Raw genomic sequence first — 20971 nt, forward strand, 5'->3', positions numbered from 1 at the left:
CGGCAACCATACGCAAGATGATCCTGGAGGGCGCAGAAATGGTCTGCATTGCCCCTCACTGGCCACGGCGCCCGTGGTTTGCCGACCTCGTGGACCTTTCGATATCACCTCCGTGGAGGATTCCCCCGGACAGGGTAAAACTCAGTCAGGGCAAGCTTGTACACCCAGATCCCCAGTGGCTACAACTAGCCGCTTGGCATTTGAGCGGCAAAGCTTAACTAAACAATCTTATTCTGCAGGGGTGATATCGATCATACAGGCATCACGAAGGGCGTCCACCAATAGGATCTACGACGCTACATGGAAGGGATTCTGTAGGTGGTGCGCTTCGCTTCACCTAGACCCGACCGCAGTATCTATCCCCAATATCCTAGACTACCTATTGGAGGGTCTTAATAGGGGCCTATCAGTCAATACCATCCGCAGACAGATATCGGCCCTCTCAACCGTACTCTCCTGCGACAACTTAACTTCCCTAGCACAACATCCAGCGATTAATGCCTTTTTAAAAGGGGCGTCTAACACAAAGCCCCCAGTCATACACAGGTACCCGTCCTGGAACCTGCCTAGGGTCCTTCTAGCCTTGACATCTGCACCCTTCGAACCTCTTGAAACATGCTCACTCCATCACCTATCACTGAAGGTAGCTTTCCTTGTGGCAATTACTTCGGCAAGGAGAATTTCAGAACTAGCAGCACTGTCAGTAAGGAAGGATCTGTGTACCTTTTTCAAAGACAGGGTCGTTCTTAGACCAGACCCGACCTTCATCCCGAAGGTAAATAGCACCTTTCACAGATCTCAGGAACTTACGCTTCCTGATTTCTGTCCAAGACCCAAACATAAGCTAGAACACAGATGGCACAAGCTAGACGTACGGAGAGCACTGTGTTTCTACGTGAAACGCACCTCGGCTTTCCGAAAGACGGAAGCATTATTTGTGTCCTTTCAACCATCAACTATGGGAAAGAAGGTATCTTCTTCCACCATAGGCAGGTGGATCAGAGCCTGCATAGCGCAGGCCTACGTCTCACAGGATTTGCCAGCACCCACTCAGGTGACTGCCCACTCAACTCGGAGCGCAGCCACATCTGCGGCGTGGCTAACGCAAGCTCCGGTGGAGGAGATTTGCAGGGCCGCAACCTGGTCCTCACCTTCGGTTTTCATTCGACATTACCGTTTAGACTCCCTAGCAGCAGCAGACGCGGCTTTTGGCAGAAGAGTTCTTCAACAGGTCGTATCTGCTCAGAGTTCGGTAGCCTAGACATTCCCTCCCAGGGGGACATGAGGGCTTTGGTATGTCCCATCCATTTGGACTCTACAGTCATCCTGCTGGAGAAGGGGCGTTGTCTTACCTGAACGCCTTTTCTCAGCAGGATGATGTAGAGTCCAAGCCCACCCAGAGGATAGGTCTAGGCAGGGATATAATAAAGATATAATAAAGAGCTGCAAGGTTAATTCCAACAAAGTTTCTCGCCTAAGTCAAAACTGGGGTCACGCCCAAAGGAAGGGGTGTGGCCGAAGTTTTTACCCAGTCTGCCAGGCAGGAAGGCCGTCATAGAACCCATCCATTTGGACTCTACATCATCCTGCTGAGAAAAGGCGTTCAGGTAAGACAACGCCCCATTTGTTTGCATGTATAAGTCAAAGCGTTGAGGCAGGTCAGTAGATCTGGCCCCAGAATAACAGGAGCAACGGCTCCATGGGTAAAAGGCTTGGTTACTTTACATTTTATTTCATTTATTCTAACATTTATGTTGCTGCCCAGCTTGTACCAAACTCTGGGGGGTTCACAGCCTAGATTTTTGATAGTGGTTGCTTTTTTTTTAAAAAAAAAAATTCATTAACATTCTGCCTCTGTCTGAGTGCATGGCTGCATTTATACACAACTTGTGAGGCTGTAAGAGAATGGGTGCTTGAATCTGGGTCTCCAGCACTCAGCTGTAATACCATTGACTCTTGCCTTGATTTTTGCAATGATTTTTTTTATATTCAGTTTTATCCTTTAAATATTAATTTGTGTCATCTCCTCAATCTGTCATTCCTTTTAAAGGTGGTTATCACTGTGACATTGCGGTGGAAAGAGTTGCTTTGAGCACTTCAGAGAAGAGAGAGGAGCAGAGAAATGAGACACTTTTACTAACCCTCTTCCAGTTTTGGTGCTTCAGAATCAAATCCCATTGATAGAATTCTGTCATACAAAAACACACACACACACACACACACACACACACACACACACACACACACAGTGTTAACATATGAAAGCTTCTTAATATAAAGACTGATGAATACTTCTTGTGCGGGTACAAAAATGGCACATTAGGGATCTAATTGGATTGAAACATTTCCTTCCATCTATGGGAGAAGAAGCTTTGGATACAGAATAGCATTCAAATGAATTCCACCTCCCCCTAGTTATTTAAGCATGGTAATACTTGGGAAAAATGAAATGCTGAGATATCCTTGAGTTGCAAAGCAGGCTATATTTGTTTTTTTAGTGGTCATTAGAGAGTTTCAGATTTTTCTCAGATTTGTTTATTTCTTAAAACTATTTGCCAAGTGCTTTGAATCATGTTGAGAACGCAGTGAACTTCAGAATGAGCTGTATTTGATTGAGTTGGATTGAATACAAAGGTCACACATGTTTCTATTTCCTGAGTGGAGGCAGATAGCTCTCTAAGAATTTAGTGCTAGGAATGAATGTGCATGTTAACTAATTCCTATGTTTTGCACAGCAACTCACAATATATAATTGCCATTTGGTATGCATTAAATAATCTGTTTGCTGTATGTTAGAGTAGCAGGCTCCCAAATGAATGGAGCTAGTTTCTTTGGGATTATTCTACACAAACCGTTGGCTTTAATACGTCTGAATTTATCTTGTCCTCTTTTGATGTGAACAACCTTTGGGGGGGGGGGTTAGTGATTGTGTTTAACATCTTTGGGAAAGCCTCAGTGGGTATGTGATGATAGAAAGTGGGTGGGATTATGACATCTGTTTGAGTAGGACTTAGATGTCTTTTTTTCCTTCTGGGGTTTAGGATTGTTGTTTAAAAAACATTAAGTCTTTTTTTTACGGCTGGGGTTACAGTTTTTGTGTTTTTCCTGTCTTTGTTGAGGAACCATGCTTTCAGGATGGTTAAGCAATTGTGGCCATAAGGTGATGGGAAGAAGACAGCCCCCCATCCAAAAAAGGTTCTGTGCTCAACCTTAATTAAATGTTCGGTTAGTGAACATTCGGTGAATGAACATCACTAACATTCGGTTAGTGAAATAATATGCCAAAGGAAGGACTCTTCTATCTGATCAATTGAAAAATTCAACATTACATGGAAAAATAAAGCTATCAGTCAAGGATAGATTCTATAGGCAGGGAGCGTCCTTGAGTGCTGGGCTGTCTCTGAGTCTCCATAATGGTGGAGATTAAAAAAATGTTGAATAGAGAAGACTCTGGTTTTATGTTTAGGTTTAAATATTTGTGAAATCAAGATCCAGTTCTGCTGATACTTGATATATTGATTAATTCCCAGCACACACTTCATAGTGCTTGTTTTTCTTGCAGGCAGCAGCAGGATTACAACAACAGACTATGGATTTCAACATGAGACACTGGTGATGCAGTGGCAGTGAGTATTTTCAGGCCAGCTTTTCTTTTTTCTTTTTATTTTTAAATCTGTTGAAAACTTCCTTTTTAGCCTCTTGTGCTTCTACTCCTTTGACTTCAGCTGCATCCTGATGGCAGTTTTCCCACAGGTTATTTAGTACAGTAGTATGAAATTTCTACCAGCATTTTTAGGGGAAAGGGGGAAAGGCTGGTTTGAATTGAGATTACAGATGTATTTTTTAGTGATTGTGACCACCTAGGACACAGCAAAAAGCAGCAGCACTTATAAAGACATATTCCAAAAATAAGATTAGAGTTTGAGCTGGTTATAACACTAACGCTGTTTAAAGTCATAGTGGTGCATTAACATGACCAAACTGTAAGTCAGAACATTGAAACTGCATCGGTGGCAATGTTATTTATCTTACAGGAGGTGGGCAACAGATCTTGGCTTTTGCAGATTAGTCTGTGAGAAGTTTTGTTAGAACCTCTTGGTGACTGAAGGTCTATTAAGTTTGCCCTTGCTTCATGTTGTTTCTGCCATTCCCAGCAACTGGCCACTTGTTATTACTTTTGGCAAACCTTTCAGCTATGAGCCATCTGCCACTTTTCCAGAGGTTCTGCTTACTTGCATCCTTCCTCCAAGTGCATTTGGGACTTGGATTGGACTTGACAACTGGTTAACATCTGCTGTTGGTTTAATTCAGATGGCTGTGACTGCTTGGATCTGCTGCAGGTCTTGCAGCTGACCTCAGTCACCAGAGGCCTGCTGTGTTTGCCTTTTCTGCCGGTTAAGCTGTTTCTTACAAGCCTAAATATTGGTCTTGTCTCTAACTTGCCAAACCACCAATGCTTCCTCCATTCCTAGATTTGAGATTTCTCATCAGGTTGTTTACCTTGGCTCATTGTGCAGATCTAAGTGTGGTCTCTTATTAAGACTGAGGTATCACAAACCTTTGAACAGCTGGAAATTCTACACTAATACTTGTGCCAGACTCCATAAATATTTTGTGGAAGAAGGGGAAGGGCTTGGTTATCATGGTCCTGACTTTACTACATCAGCACAAGGATGGGACTGAAGCTTTTTTGAGTGTTTGTAAGTTGGGCTACGCTGTGCCATGTCAATCCTGGAGAAAATATTTTGGATGATTTTGGTGGAAAGTTGATCGTGGCTGAGCCATATTGATTTGGGCGTCCCATATTCTCAGGAGAACATTGCCAGTCTTTTATGGGATATGAAAAATCTGTGATGTGGTGATTTCATCCTCTAATTCTTTTGCAGTCTCAAGCATTACAAAGCTGTCTGAGGTGGCTAAACTGGGGTCTACAACTTGGGGTAGATATGTCACATTTTGAAGGGGGCTCCTTTGTCAAGCCACATAGCAGATGTTTGAGGATTTGGTTACAGGTAGCCCTCATTTAATAACTGCCCTCTTTAGTGACCACTTGAAGTTACAATGGCTCTGAAAAAGTAACTGTATGCTTGATTATTGCATTTACAACTTTCACAGTATCCATGCAGTCATGTGATCAATATTTGGACATTTCACCACTAGCGGGAATGTACAACTGTTGCAGTGTCCTTCAGTTATGTAATTGCTATTTGCATGCTTCACAACCAGCTTTCAACAAGCAGAGTTAATGGAGAAGATGGCAGCAAAATTGCAAGTTGCGATCATATGATGTCTACTTAATGATCTCCAGTGACTCACTTAACAACAAAATGGAAAGTGGTGTCATAAACCTAAACTCCAAACCCCTGTTTTGTTTAACAGTGAGTTGCTGGTCTCAATTTTGATCACTAAATGGGGACTGTCTGTATTTCTAAATATCTGCTTAGTCATGAAAATGTGAATAGTGGCTTTGCTTCATCTGTAGCTCCATCCTGAGCTCTCCTGGTCTGTCTATCTCCTTCCTTCTTCTCACTGTTGGTTGGATATGAAAATAGGATAAAATAATATCTATTCTGTGATTGATCAGGCATTAGGTAAGTATTGAGTGAGTACAAGATAACATCAGGATTGGTGGGGATACCTGATTGTCCCTCAGGATTGGTGGAGAAAAAAGTCAGCAGCTTTTTGTAGTTCTATATCATGCCCTCCAATGCTGTGCATTGTCATTCTGGGCTAAGATGGAGGAAAAAAATTAGCTAGTGGGCTGATTTGGCTGCTATTTCTAGTTGCTTTGACAAAATGGTTTGTCATGGTGGAAGGTGAAACATAGCATAGAAAACTGACATCAGAAAAGACCCAGTCTTTTCAAATCTTCCCTTTGAGTTTTTAATTATTTTTTACATTTTTGTGGGACAATATATATCTGTTTCTCTGAAGCATGTTAAAAAATTATCAGTTACTGATGATTACCCATTACCTTGGGTCAATCTTGAGCTTGATGGATTAGCATATATAATTTCTATATATGGTTTTTTGGATAGCGAAGTAACTTATTTTAATGTGCTTCCGTTAATTTCCTTCCCTGGAGAAGGTTTGAGAGAGGTATTGGAAAGACCAATGCATGCAAATTATGAGCCGTTTTTGCAGTAAGTAATAATATTTTAAGATGACTATGTGTTCCCATTAGAATAATTCATTATTATTATTATTTTAATGAAGATAATAACAGAACCAAAACAATAGGGTGGCTAGGATAGAATCATGCATGTTTCTACTCTCTTCCTACTGCTTACTGTGTTTCCCCAAAAATAAGACCTATCCCAAAAATAAGCCCTATCTTGATTTTTGGGGTGGACCTAATATAAGCCCTACCCCCAAAATAAGCCCTAGTTAAGGCCCCGCCCACCTGCCTGCCTCTTCCCTTTCACTCACCTTCCGACATAGACTGCTGGCACTTTTGGCCACCTGACCCCCTTCGCAGTTCTGTCCACACAACCACTGAAGCAGCAGGCAGAGCCCCGGAGGGTCGGGGAGGGTGCTGAAGCGAGCAGGCATCCTGCCTGCAGTGCCCATGCCAGCTGCCCCTGCCCTGCCAGAGCTGGAATGCCGCTGCATTTTAGTACCGGTAGATGCCAGCCTTTGTTATGGGTGTTATGTTTACCTTATATGCAGCTCTATCATTCATCTCTATTGTATTTGTTTCCTGTGTCATATTGCTACTCTGTGATTCATCTCTATTGCTCCCTCCAGCGGGCCTGGGCAGCTACTGGAGAGAATGCCTGGCACCCTTAGGGGTGTTTGTCTTGCCACCTGCTTTCCAGATCTATCGTGTTTTTCCACTACTGCGGAGTTGGAGAGCTTGCCCCACCACCGCTCAGTTACCCCTTGCTTCCCCCAAGCATTTCTTTGCTTACCTGCTTTTCAGTTGCGTTGCGTTTCTCCATTGCATTTCTCTGCCTCTGTGTGCAGGGAAACGAAAGAAGTTTGTGGGGCTAAAAAAACAAAAGTTCAATCAGACCTTCCAACTTCTCGCAAAAGATCTTATGATTGTCATTTCTCAAATCTCAAGTTCTTCCCCCTGATATCTTATTAGATAATTTCCTTATTTTTTTTGAACTATATGTTCATTTCTGGGTTCTCTTACTATACTACAACAACAACAACAACAACAACAACAAAAATAAAGTTGAAAGGGACCTTGGAGGTCATCTAGTCCAACCCCCTGCTCAGGTAGGAAACCCTGTACCATTTCAGACAAATGGCTGCCCAGTCTCTTCTTAAAAACTTCCAGTGTTGGAGCATTCACCACTTCTGGAGGCAGGTTGTTCCACTGGTTAATTGTTCTAACTGTCAGGAAGTTTCTCCTTAGTTCTAGGTTGCTTCTCTCTCTGGTTAGTTTCCATCCGTTGCTTCTTGTCCTGCCTTCGGGTGCTTTGGAGAATAGCTTGACTCCCTCTTCTTTGTGGCAACCCCTGAGATATTGGAACATTGCTATCATATCATCCCTCGTCCTTCTCTTCATTAAACTAGACATACCCAGTTCCAGCAACCATTGTACAAATATGTTGTACAATGATCTCATTCTAAGTGCTGCTGCTATGGGACTTATTTCTTTCTACTACCTTTATTACTTCTCTATAAATGGACTGAAATTGCTTAGTGTTGTCTGCACTTGAGGTTAGTTTGGGGAGGAAGAAGAGGCTGTAGATGGAAGATAGTTCATAAGTTGCCTGCTCTTATGGGCCCATTGTTAAAGTCCCTTAGCAAAGTTTTAATAATTTTCTTTTGCCCTATAACAGTTTGTTATCTGTATTAGATTTTGAAGGGTAGGGTTTTAATTGTTTAGCTTCTTGAGAATTCTGGTTCATTTCTTTTGTCTTTAATTGATGTTTAGTCTTAATTTTCAGGCTATTGACAAATAATTACCTGTCTAATTTTATGTGTGCAGATGATTATATATTGAGCCAAGTTGGCCACCTGGTATGCGTTATGATGCTGTTTACTTAATGTACTTATTGGATCTCTATTTTGTTTGGTCAGTCAGTAGCCTGTAATGAAAAACTCATTGATTTCACCTTTTTATTTCAGGAGCAATTGATGACTTTTCTCAGACACTATCAGATAATTTAATCAGCAGCTGTTGAAAACTGTTTTAATCAATGGGTGGGAAGATTTTTCTTGAGAGAAAGTTTATATGAGAAAATAACAGGCTGGGGGGGGGGATTAATAGAAAATTTTAAAAAATACATCATGGTTGGACCTTTTTTACAGGTAATTGGGAACTTCTGCCAATTTTTATAATTTTTCCTCAAAGTAAATCAGTTGTTCAACCATTTTATAAACTATAATTGTGAAGATATTCTGAAACAGTAGCAGCATTTACAGCAGGAGTGTCAAACTGCCGGCCTGCGGACCGGATGCGTCATGCCGAAACCACGCCCACCCCATTGCTGGCAGTGGAAAAAAAGTCACGATACGTCGTGACATGTCACATGATGTTGTGAGTTTGACACCCCTGATCTACAGCAAATTGCAGTGACACCAGAAGGGTAACTCACATATGGTGACATCACCATGCAAATGCTACCCTAATTTGTGTTCCAACATCTGATGTAAATATGGAACTCATGTCATTAGTGTAATGATGTTGCCCTGCACATTTTATCCTTTGCTTTCCTTCCTTTCTAGGCACCCATGCTCTGCAGATGCTCTATTTGGGAAGTGTCTGTTGTGTGTAATAAAAAGAGGATTTAGCATATTCACTCAGATTGATAAGGTTATGCCTGGTAAGAGTTGGGGAGTTGTATTGTTATTCTTGTTTCATAGAAATGGAGCTGCTGCACTGTGAATGGAGGACATGCACCTCCATATATCAGTTCCCTATTTGTAGCAATATGGAATAAATTGAGGGACATAGTTTGCATTTATCTTAGTTTCCTCCATGTGATCAAGACTCTTCATTGAATATATTAATTGTAGGAAGTTTTCCTAATAATATGAAGATTAACTCAGGCTTCTAAAAGTTTGAGTTGTAGAAATATTGTAAATCTACATGGCAACCAGTCACAGATGAAGAACAAGAATAATTTTTTACCTGCTTTGTCTTGCTTTGTTTTATTTATACACATATTGTTTATACTAATCATCAACAAATACCGGTACCTTATGAGGCTTCTTTATTGCAGAGAGGATGTATGTTACTATTTAATTCATAATAGATATAGCCTGCCTAATTCCTAGTAAATTCTGGGTGAATGCAAGGACAAACTAGCTAGCTGCTAGAAAACATTACTTTGGTGTGTGATGTTTGTAAGTTAAGAGGCCAGGACTTGTATGCTTACCTTTTTTTGTCAGAATCTTCATTTCATCAGGAACCTATTTTTGTTAGGGCACCTACAGTAGAAGATGAATTGAGGGCCTGGATAATTATATGGGGGAGAGGATCCTTGAAATAGCCTATCTTTAGGCCTTTTAAAGTTTAATGCTAGTATATGGAATCATGTCTAGAGTTAGTTTGAAAATTACTACTTAACCACCTTGATGTCCTGATTTGAAACAGATGTTTCTAGTTTTCCCCCCAAAGAAAGTCCCCACTGCATCATTGTTGTAAAGGTTATCAGAAGTTCGACAATTCTAGTTTTTGTCCTCATCAGTTTGTAGCTCTTGTAAGCTAAAGACAGTGCTTCATGCCCCCAAGAATAAGAATTTTCTGCTATTGGATTTTGAAACTGGCTGCTCTCCCAAGCATTGGGTAGAAAATATTGCTGGACTATAAGATTTCTAAACAAACCACTGGGGCAAGGTTTTATGGAATGTCAACTTCCTTTTTAAAAAAATAAAAATAAAATTCAATTCTCCTTTGAATAATTTTCATTTTTAATAACTATATAAATGTATTGGTGAGTATATTGGTACCCTCAGAGGTTACACTTAGTCTTGGGGCCACATTCCAGTTTATTAGAATAGCTTTATTCTTGTCAGTCGTCTGTATAACTCTGAGGAGAATCCCGAAGACAGGAACAGGGAGAAGAGGATTCTGGCAGTCTTAGTGATCTTTCTGGCATAGTGTGCTCTGTTTGCGATACATTAGCCTGCTTCCATCTTTGTAATGTAGCTCTTGAGAGGAGAAGGCCCTGTTAGTAGCTTCTGAGCATTTGGCGACTCCCCGTTCTCAGGATTTTAATTCTTAGTCCAATTTGGAGGGTAACAATGGATGTGTAGATTGATTAGGAAGGGCCAGATTGTTGACAGCTTTTCCTTTTATTGAAATAGAGACCCCTGAAGTAGAATCTAGAGTAGTAATGAAAGAATCTTTTGGGCTCCTCATGTCAAAAATTCAGAAAATGCCTAACTTGACTCTACTGCTCCTCCCTTGCACACACATACACGAGAAACAATTCATAAGAAAGAATAATGGATTAAATTAACCTTTAAATTTATTGTTTAATAAATAGTTACATAATTTTTTGAAATGCCTATCCGAGGCATCACACAAGGCCTGGAAACTTTGGAGAATGTTATTGTGTGGCTTTGCTGCCTCCAAAACGAGAGGGAAAGCACGCCTCATTCTTGAACACTTTTTGGAGGCTCCAGATGCCTCTCATGCAACTTGCAAAGGGTCTGGAGGCCTGGCCTGTCACCCAAACATGACATACTGTGTCTCAGGTTTGCCATCACCAATCTAGAGCAAAATCTGAGAAGTGAGCTAGCAGATTCCCTCCAGATAAGTGGAATGTTAGTTCATTATTATCCAGCAAAGTACAGGTATTCCTTGATTTAACAACCATTCGTTTAGTGACTGTTCAAAGTTACAAGGGCATTGAAAAAAGTGATTTATGACTATTTTTCACACTTATTACCATTGCAGCATTCCTGTGGTCATGTGATCAAAATTTGGCCACTTGCCATCTGGTTCATATTTATGACAGTTGCAGTGTCCTGATTTTATGTGATCACCTTTTGTGACCTGACAAGCAAAGTTAATGGGGACGCCAGATTCACTCAACCACAGTGTTACTAATTGAACAACTGCAGTGATTCACTTAACAACTGTGGCAATAAAGGTCGTAATCTTATGCTTCTACTTAGGCATGTCTTTGGGCTTTATGTTTTTACATTTCTGCATTGATATAAGCCATGTGATAAATCTACATTACATTTAATGTGGCTAGAATTGGCCTAAGTTCAACATTAACATGCTGAATGTCCAATAATTTCTGACAATAGCAATAGATGATGGATTGTGATGGATGGCTTGAAAAATCAGAGACACGGTATAAAATGTGCTTGTTAGAAAAATATCAGTTACAATGGGTAAACATATACTTTTGAAAGAGGGTTGTTGTTTTTTTTAAGTGAAAGAATTGGTCAAACTGAACAATAGCCATTCATTTTAGATCTTGATGAATCAGAATTGGGCAGACACTACCATTTGTTGCAGAAGAATTGGCTAATGTACCAACCAGACAATTCTACAGTCAATTGTACAAGGTAAATGGAGTAATCTGTACTAGAGCTCTGGCTAAAATTCATTGCTGGTTATTGAGGACAAAAGTCAATAATGGATTCTTTAACTAAATCTGGAAGTGAATGTTGGCAAGCATTTCTCTCTCCACCACCCCCAACTAAGCAGCTGCATATTTTATATTGCACTCTGAGGAAGCACCAAGATGAAACTTGTTTGATTGGCTTTATTGCCAGTATTGAAGGATGGTTGTGAATAAATGTTGGATAATAATGTCTTGGCAGAATGGCACTCACTGTCAAGAGGAGGGGGATTTATAGCTGGAGAGGGGAAAGAGGAAGAGAATAACTACGAAACATTGAAAACAGTATTGTGCAAAAAATATGAGAAGCAGAGCAGAAAGAATTGTATGTATATCTATATGTGAATGCTCTTGTAGGGGAAAAGCAGAAGCAGAGAGGGCAAAATTGCAAAAGCTTGGTGCAGTAGACAATAGAACATACAAGACCGAGCCAAGGGAGGACAATTTAGAATAGAATTTTAAACAAGGCAAGGCAAAAGGAGAGAAGCAGAAGGTATGCTATGTCTACAGGCTGTGTAATAGAACTTACATGGGTGGAGCAAAAAATATAAAGTCTCTGTAATCCTGAAGGAAGATATTGACTTCCTCTGTAGATACCAGCACATGGGATCAAGGCTCTTAATGGAGGCACATAGACAGGTTTTCTCCAATCTGTTCGTAGCCTGTTTTTTTTTAAATCTTTCAATGGAGCATGTATTGCCCACTGTAACTGGATCTATCCATTTTTCTGCTGGTCGTCCTCTTCTTCTTGTTTCTTCCATCTTTCTCAGCATGAGAGCCTTCTCCAGAAAACTAGATAGTCACATAATGTGTCCAAAGTAGGATAATTTGAGGCAGGACATTTGGCCAATGATCCATTAATTTGTTTTCTTGACTGTCTATATGATGTTCTCAGGAGTCTTCTCCAAGTTCAACAATGTCTTCTTCCTATACTGCTTCTTTAAAGTCCATGTGCTGCAGATAGGCCCTAATAGATTTTGTATGTGATTTTTACCAATGTCCAAGAGAATAATTTATCATTCAAAATGGAAATTTGGGCGTTTTTCTGTCAACAATTTAGTTAAATTAAAGACGACTTTGTCTTAATACTATGGGCAAATCAGAAACATTCTATTGTAGAATCACTTAAATTAGATTTTGTAAGCTGCCCAGAGTCTGTTGGGTACCTATCATAAATTTAATGAGATAAATAAATATTAGCATTGTTTGAATTTAGGATAGCAGGATTAGATTCCAGATTTCCAAAAGAAAAACATAAATTAGGATGCATGATAATTCAGGTTAGCTAAGTAAAATAGAGATGAAAGAGTTAGAGGTCCTATTAAATGCCCGTGTTGCTTTCCATGAAAAGATTGGTAGTAAGATTCAGTAGTAAATAACTACGTTAAGGCCCAGTAAAAGTATAGATACACATTTCTATAGCAACCCAATTCTCCAGCACTGGAGATGGATAATCCACGCAGTGGGTTGAGACTGTATTCCTGGCCAATCAGATCAGTCAGCCAAAGTTGCCACGCCTGTCCTGGACCATGATTCCCCAGTCTTGACTGATCTGGCCACACAGATAGACTTTGGCTCCTGGGCAGGTATAGTTCCTTTCCATTGGGGAGATTTTTTTCTAGTAGCTGAAATTGCTTAGTTTAAAAGTTAATTAGAGATAATTTAATTCAATTTAATTGATTACTCTAAAATTCCCTTGCTAAATTGTAAGACTCAGGAAGTCAGATTCCCTACAGGGGAAACCACCCTCATTTAAAAGGGGGAATTCCCTAACTCCCCTCCCTCACCCAAACCCCAACCACCTTCCCACAGCCGGAGCAGCCGGCAGCCGCCTTAAACAAACGGGGAGGCTCGGGCAACCTCTCGCATTTAAAAAAAAAAAAAGACAGAAAGGCAAGCAATTAGCGAGGGAAGCGGAGGACAAAGGGGACACATGCTGGGAGGGAGATTGATTACGGGAACAGCTGGCGAGCGAAGGAGCAGTTTCTTTCACTCACCAGGCTGCTCAGGGTCTTTTAAACGAGGCGCCATTGTCTGAGCAGCTGGGAGCACGCGCAGCTCTTTGTTACAACTGCACGTGGCACCAGCAGCCTTTTTAGCACAGGCTCAGCAGTCTCCTGCTTCTTTAACACATGCGCAGTAGTCTCCTGGCAGCAGCGGCCATATTTTGTGAAAGCAGGGGATCCAAGGCTCACTGAGAAGCCTAGGTCCAGCCGCTGGAGTAAATGAATAGGCAAACAGTACTAGGGTACTAGAGCATCTATTATTCATTTAGAGACATTCAAATCAGACACATAGCTGCTTGTTCCAGGACTTGGTGTCTACAATCCAAAGTAAATAAGAACCTTTCATAACTAACTGTGTTTAGTTGCCTTTGGCTCCTTCCGGACTTCGGGTCCCCCATTAGTGGCCCGTACGCTTCTGGATTTAGTGGTGGGTTCCAGGCATCCCCAGTCGCGTGCCTGTCCTTACCCACCATAGTCAAGCCGGGTTCCAGGCATTCCCATTAGCGTGCCTGTTCTTATCCGTGCACAGTGACTAACTCTGACAACTTTGCAGAGTCTGCTCCTGAGTTCCAGATGCCCCCAGTAATGCGCCTGTCCTTACTCAAAGTTGGAGCTCTCCTACTACCTGGGTCCCCCCTATCGCGGCCCGGCGTTAGTGGAGAATGGAGGAAGCAATCATTCCCTCCACTGGAGCCCTGCCTTCATCCTCTGGAGCACCCGCTTCAGAGGATTCGGAATCCTCTGCAGCCCCTAGAAAGGCTGCAAGGAAGTCATCAAAGAAGGCTGACAAACAGGCAATCAGAAGACACCAAGCCCTAGAAAAGGAGTTCAACAGAGCCCAGAAAAGGGCCAGAATTGAAAATAGGCAGAATGGGGGGATAGGTCCCGATCTACCGCTGGGTCTCCCTACATCCCCACGGGGCGTTTGGTCATTAGGGAACTCATCACAGTCCCAAACAGAGGGCGGGATAGGCGAGTTCTCATCGCTCTCCCGATCCCCCTCCCCACGGAGGTTACAGGAAACCCCGAGGACCATGCTAACCACAGCACCTGCAGGGTCGCAGGCAATGGTTACTCCTCCTGCTTTGACGGGGGATCTGCTAGCTACCCTAATAACACAGGCAGTGGACCGTGCATTTGAGGCCAGGGCTCAAACTTCCAAAGCCAAGCCTCTAGGACTTAGAACGAGGCATCGGGAGGAAACGGAGGATCATCAGGACCTCTCCTCCTTCTCAGACTCGTCGGTCTCCGAGGAAGCTTACCTGGACCAGCCAGGTACGTCTCAAGGGATTCAAATGTCTGAGGAAGAGGAGGACACCTCACCTCAAGGGCCGTCCTTCAGCGGCCTGTTTAACCCTTCTCTTTTTGTTACCATTCTACGCAAGGCTGAGGCCACAGCCCATCTGGGGCATGGGACACCAGCGGAGCCTGTCACAGTTGACACGGAGGCTGAGCCAACGTTCTCCGAAAAGGTAACCACTCAATACCGCATACCATGCCCGACCATGTTCCTAAACACAATAAGAAAACAGTGGGCAGCGCCAACCTCCCTACGGCTTCCTAGCAATGCGGAGAGGAAGCTATTTAACGTAGCAAGGGAGCTAGAGGGAACATTGGAGGTGCCGGTGGTGGACGAACCCATAGGTCCCCTGATATCGGACACGGCCATATCAGGAGATTTTGCTGAGGCTCTTAAAGCCGAGGACCGAAAGAGTGAGTCCAACTACAGGAGAACGCACCAGGCAATAGCTTGGGCTACCAGGGCGACTACCTCCGCGTCATTTTTCACCAGAGCCACACTCTGTTGGCTCCGTGAGTTACAGGGCCGGGTTCCCATGGAGGACGTACACACTCACCAGGAACTCAGCAAAATGGTAGCGGCCACGGAATATGCGTCAGACGCGACACTTTTGGCGACCAGGTTTTCAGCCAAGGCAATGGCAGCAAACAACACGAGCAGGCGCATCCTCTGGCTAAAGAACTGGCAGGCGGATACCAAATCCAAGTGGAAATTGGCTTCTGCTCCGTACCAAGGGGCAAAGCTGTTTGGTGAGGCACTAACGCCATACCTGACAGAGAACAAGGACCAGCGCAAGGTCCTTAAACACATGCTTAAAAGGCAGGACAAGAGACCCGGCTCCTGGGGAAGGAAACAATCCTTTCGTACGGAAACCAGGGTCAACTACTTCCAAAATTCCCAACCCTTCCAAGCTAGACAGGATAGGGAAAGACAGGGGGACAGACAGAACACAAGACATAGGCAAACACAGGGAAGATGGCCCTTTCGGGGGAACAACCGCCCCTTCCGCCGTACCAGATGACTCCCACCCAGACCTTCCCATAGGGGGCAGACTAGCAGGGTTTGCTCCCCAGTGGGAAGAGACCACCACGGACGTATGGGTCAGGAACACCATACGTCACGGTCTATCTCTAGAATTTCTCTCAAAGCCCCCGAACCGCTTCCGCCCATGCCCCTGTCCCACGAACCCAACAAAGAGAAGGCTCATGAACGAGGCCGTTCAGCACCTTCTAAACATACGGGCCGTAGAGCCGGTGCCTATGAACCAGAGAGACCAGGGGTTTTATTCTATCCTCTTCGTGGTCCCAAAACCCTCGGGGGGTTGGAGAGCCGTTTCTGGATTTAAAAAGGCTAAATTTCTACATAAAATACCGCAAATTCAAAATGCAGACACTACGCTCCATCCTTGGAAGCGTAAGGAAAGGGGATTTTCTGGCATCGATCGACCTCACGGAGGCATACTTGCACATCCCTATCTCTCTGGCTCACCGCCGCTTTCTACGGTTCGCCTACAGGGGGCACCATTTTCAATACAGGGCACTTCTATTCGGCCTGTCATCAGCGCCCAGGGTGTTCACCAAGATTCTGGCGGTTCTGGCAGCACGCCTAAGAAACGTCCCGATCAGAGTCCAGTGCCACCTGGACGATATTCTAATCCAGTCATCGTCCGCCCAGCAATCTCAAGCGGACCTAAAGTTAGTGATAAAGCTGCTGCAGGACCACGGCTTCTCGGTGAACTTTCCAAAGAGCCACCTAACCCCAACTACGAAAATACTCCATCTGGGAGCGGTCATAGACACACAGGAGTGCAAGGTGTACCTATCACAGGAACGCCTCAGCAGCATAAGGAAAGCCGTAAAACAGGTAAGCCGCGGTCAGTCAGTGACGCTGGTCTGCCTCTCCCAGCTGCTAGGGAAGATGATATCGACCATAGCAATAGTTCCTTGGGCAAGGCTGCACTCAAGAGAACTGCAGTGGTTCATGCTCCCGTTTCAGAGACAGCATATCAGTGTATCCCGGAAGAGGGTAGGCATACCTCTGAGAGTACGACACTCCCTCAGGTGGTGGTTATCTCCAGTTCTCCTCAGGGGGTCCCCCTTCAGGGAACCAGACAGAGTAGTAGTCACAACAGATGTGAGTTTATTTGGCTGGGGAGCCCACTTGGGGACCAAGTGGACACAGGGCCGCTGGTCAGCGGTGGATCTCCGACACAACATAAACTGGCTCGAGCTGCGGGCTATTCACCTAGCGTTAAGGCATTTCCACAGCAGCATAAAAAGCAGGCACGTTCTGGTCCTGACGGACAACGTGACAGCCAAGGCCCACATAAACCATCAGGGGGGCACACACTCTCGCTCGCTCTCGGCCGAGGCCCTCCTACTGGGGGCCTGGGCGGAACAAAATCTGGCCTCCATAAAGGCCGACCACATATCGGGGGAGGCAAACATCCAAGCAGATCTGTTGAGCAGATCAACAATAGATCACTCGGAGTGGCAACTACACCCGAAGATCTTCAGGGAGATCTGTCACCGCTTCGGGCTTCCCCAGGTGGACCTATTTGCCTCTCCTTCCAATGCATACCTAACTTGCTTCTTCTCCCGATTCCCATCCAGGGGAGTAGAGCAGACGGATGCGTTACGGAGCCTATGGCCAAGGGGACTCCTGTACGCGTTTCCACCCTTACCTCTCCTTCCGGCGGTAGTACGCAAGATTCTGCGGGAAAGAGCCAGGGTAATCCTTGTGGCCCCTTATTGGCCAAGGAGACCTTGGTTCGCAGACCTGAGGAGTCTCTCCCGCACGAATCCATGGCGGATTCCTCCGGAGAGGATCTCCCTCAAACAGGGGGAGATCTCCCACCCAGAGCCACAATGGCTACAACTAGCCGTCTGGCTCTTGAATGGTCAATTTTAGTCAAGGGGGCTTGCTCACAGGGGGTAATTAGGGTCATACAGGCATCAAGGCGCCCCTCCACGAACCGTATCTACGAGGCCACGTGGAGAAGCTTCCAATCATGGTGCTCTGAACAGGAATTGTTACTCGAAGGGATCACAGTTCCCAAGATCCTAGAATTTTTACTAGATGGCCTAGAGAAGGACCTCTCGCCAAACACGCTGTGCAGGCAAATCGCCGCCCTCTCAACTATATTTTCTGCCAGCCCCGGTGAATCCTTGGGCAAGCATCCCTTAATACGATCCTTTCTCAAGGGGGCTGCGAATATCAGACCGCCAACTGTGCACAGGTATCCATCGTGGGAACTACCACGAGTACTACAAGCTCTTACCAGAGCGCCCTTCGAACCACTCAAAACATGTGACATTCGCTACCTGACCCATAAGGTAGCATTCTTAGTAGCTATCACGTCAGCTCGACAGATATCCGAGTTAGCTTCTCTCTCAAAGAGGAAGGACCTGTGTCACTTTCACAGGGACAAGGTAGTCCTAAGAATAGACCCTTCCTTCATTCCAAAGGTCAACTCCTTTTTTCACAGATCACAGGAAATAGTCCTACCAGACTTCTGTCCAAACCCAGCTCATCCCCTGGAGCAACAATGGCACACCTTGGACGTACGAAGGGCACTAAGACATTACATTTCGCGCACAGCGGAATTCCGACGCTCGGAAGCGCTTTTCATATCCTTCCACCCCGCTACTAGGGGCCGGAAGGTCTCGTCCTCTACCATCGGTAGGTGGATTAGGGCATGCATCACTGGGGCATACCAGGCGGAGTCCTTGCAAGTCCCCAAGCATATCACGGCCCACTCCACAAGGAGCGTTGCCACCTCAGCAGCATGGTCCATGCAGGCTTCTATTGAAGAAGTATGCAGGGCAGCCACTTGGGCCTCGCCCTCTCCATTCATTCGCCATTACAAAATCGACAAGTACTCCTCTGCAGAGGCCTCCTTCGGTAGGAGGGTTCTCCAGCAGGTTCTAGACCAAAGTTACACACGGGACCAGTCTATTCCCCAACCCAAGGGACAATAGGCTTTGGTATGTCCCACTGCGTGGATTATCCATCTCCAGTGCTGGAGAAGGGGCGTTGACTTACCTGAACGCCTTTTCTCAGCACGGAGATGGATAATCCACACCCACCCTTATAGATTAGGATAATAGGGTATATTTAGTTGAGCCAAAACGTCTTACTGTCAGTCAATGGCTGCGCTCGTGTCAAGACTGGAGAATCATGGTCCAGGACAGACGTGGCAACTTTGGCTGACTGATCTGACTGGCCAGGAATACAGTCTCAACCCACTGCGTGGATTATCCATCTCCGTGCTGAGAAAAGGCATTCAGGTAAGTCAACGCCCCTTCAGTTAAGCAACTTTGAGCGGCTTATACATTCTAAAATTCTAAAACAATTAAAAACACATTAAAATCATCAAAACATCCATATAATAAATCAATACAAACAGCAGCCATGTTGATTAATCAACTAATAATAAAGCCAAGTAACAGTGCCTTTTCCACACTCAGGCCTAGGCCTGGATACATAGCCATGTTTTTAAAGTTTTGTGAAAAGTCAACAAGATATGTCTGCCAGGGTGGTCCAAACACAATGGTGAGGCTGGGCCAGTTTCCTTCATGAATTATTTCACTTCTTTTTTAGATAAGTATTTTTAAGTACTCTTAATTTCAGTAGGTTTTGGAGAAGAAGAATACAAATGGGCATAATTCTTTCCCTTCTTTAAAAAGATTGTTGCTTTTGTATAGGACTGCATTAAATAGTGCTATGTCCCTGGGTGACTTATACTTTTACTATGGCTTCTGCAGGTACCATTCAAGCTTTTACTAACGCCTGTAGAAAGCATTAATTGGTATATGATTAACAAACATTTCAGATCTAAGAATTTAGCCCGGGCATTTATATCCTCAGAAACATGAATCATAAATTGGGAAACTCACAAGTTGATGAAATGAAAGTTGAATACTGTACATGCATATGTCAATCAGATTTATTTGTCTAGTGATTAACCCGATGGTTTTCTGTGATAATAAATTCTTATTATATCTTCATTAATGGCCACTCCCTTGAAGGATGAAGCTTTTTTGCTGTATTAATTGCAAATACACCAGGCTATAGAAAATCTGTGCAAGGGGAGAGGAACATGTTTAGAATTGCTCACAATTCCCCCCCCCCCAGTTTGTGTATAGTGGCATCATCAACACACTTCATTGTACATTCACCATGGTACATTAAGAGCCTTCTCCCAGTAGTAAAATTAGCCTATTCTTCTGTAAAATGAGGGGCCCATTGGCAGTTCTTTGGCATGTTAAACAGAGAAACTATTTAATGAAAGGAAAAGTCTTAATGTAGGAAAAGAAAGTAAATGCGACAAGTGCAAAGGAAGATATCAGATGATTCATGACTGAATTTCCTAGTTATGTCATGAAGTTGCATGAGACATACATAAATACGTATGTGCGATTATGCACATGTGTTCCTGATGGGGTTTATTTTCCTGATGGGAACCACTTTGATTTAAAAAAAACCTAAAGTACTGCATAAATACTGCTGCATAAAATCCAAACATCTTTCACTTTCTAGATTGCTCATTTCCCTTTTGTGGTAAACCCTTTATTTTTAAAGCAACTTAATATAGCTTAGCCCGGTAACTCAGGCTAGTAATCATGAGTTGGGCCAGTGCTAGAAACATTCTGCTTTTTACAAAACAAGCTTAGTAAGGTGAAACCAGTTATTCAGGAAACTTTGTTGTCAGTTGACTGTTTCAGGTACATAAAAATAGATGCTTCTTCTCTTTGTGCCATATAACCACTCTTCATTTTCCCTGTTTTGGCTGCTGACACCTCTGGATACTATACAAGAAGCAGGTTAATCTCATTGATTATTTTTTGTAAGACCTTGGCCTCCAACTCTGAATTACAAGGCACATACTCCCCCTCCCCCTTTATACTTAGCAGCAAGTGTTGAAAGAACAGTTGGGCGCAAAGGCATAACTGATCAAATCACCTGTGAGCCCAGAATGATTTCATTGAGCAATTGGCAAGAGGTGGCTTTGGGAATTAATCAGCAGTGTCACACACAGGCGTGAGCTAGCAGTCTCTGCAGATAGCCGAAAAGGGGCTACCTTGTTTAGGAATGCTAAAAATGCTTCTTAGGAGCTATAG

General features: G+C 43.7%; 1 protein-coding gene across 15 annotated transcripts in view; it reads left to right on the forward strand.

The window, feature by feature from the left end:
- Positions 1–20971, forward strand: part of SEMA5B (semaphorin 5B) — a 543893-nt gene that overhangs the window by 194688 nt on the left and 328234 nt on the right. For 13 of the 15 annotated variants that reach the window (XM_039330065.1, XM_039330083.1, XM_039330082.1 and 10 more), the window contains one exon: positions 3563–3626. The gene's annotated coding sequence lies outside the window, so the exon portion shown is untranslated. The remainder of the gene's footprint in view (positions 1–3562; positions 3627–20971) is intronic. The other 2 variants (XM_039330076.1, XM_039330077.1) reach the window with 1 other exon arrangement.

This window comes from Crotalus tigris, unplaced genomic scaffold (genome assembly GCF_016545835.1).
Source record: "Crotalus tigris isolate CLP2741 ecotype Arizona unplaced genomic scaffold, ASM1654583v1 scf7180000024424.1579004, whole genome shotgun sequence".
Lineage (NCBI taxonomy): Eukaryota > Metazoa > Chordata > Lepidosauria > Squamata > Viperidae > Crotalus > Crotalus tigris.